Raw genomic sequence first — 699 nt, 5'->3', positions numbered from 1 at the left:
CGATGAGTGCGCTGTCGGCGGCAAACGTCCGCCGTCGCCCATCGTCGTGATAAGCTGCCTCCCCGAGACGTCGGACGGCTTCATTACTTGCATGTTGTTGGAACGGACGGATGCCCTTGCGTGACTTTAATTTGACAAATTCGAGTCGAAGGGCGGCCGCGCTCAGTTTGCTGTGCCGTACGTCAGCTGCGAAATTGAGAAAGCCTCGAGCCTTACGGCTACTGTGAACACTCCCGCCAGCTACGAAGCTTACGTCTTGCCGTTCGCGGTGGGCGGCGATGAACGCGGCCAGCTTCTGCCCGTCTCAAGGCGGCGGTCAGTCAGCATTTCAATCAAGCTGCTTCTGTACTGTCGATCGCCTGAAAAAGTGGACACGATGGGAGCATAATCGAAAAACGCTATAAAACGTGACGTTGATGCCCCCTACAATGGCGACAAGTTGCAGCTGGGGCAGCAAAGATGTTCAGAACACTGACCCTGCAGCTTGCTTCCGTACACACACGGCCGCATCTCAGCGCACTGGACAAGCCATATGCAACTCGATCCTCACGTGGCCATCGTAAATCGGTTGTTGATGGATTTCTCCGAGCCCCCCCCCCCCCCCTTGCGTGACTTTCTCTAGTGTGCAAGATGCCATTTCGCTGGATGCACTCGATGTCACACGTTCTTGCCGACTTACTGCCATATCTCAGGACCAGC

The sequence above is a fragment of the Phytophthora parasitica genome, assembly GCF_000247585.1.
Source record: "Phytophthora parasitica INRA-310 unplaced genomic scaffold supercont2.173, whole genome shotgun sequence".
Taxonomy (NCBI): domain Eukaryota; phylum Oomycota; class Peronosporomycetes; order Peronosporales; family Peronosporaceae; genus Phytophthora; species Phytophthora nicotianae.
This window is presented reverse-complemented; position numbering follows the sequence as displayed.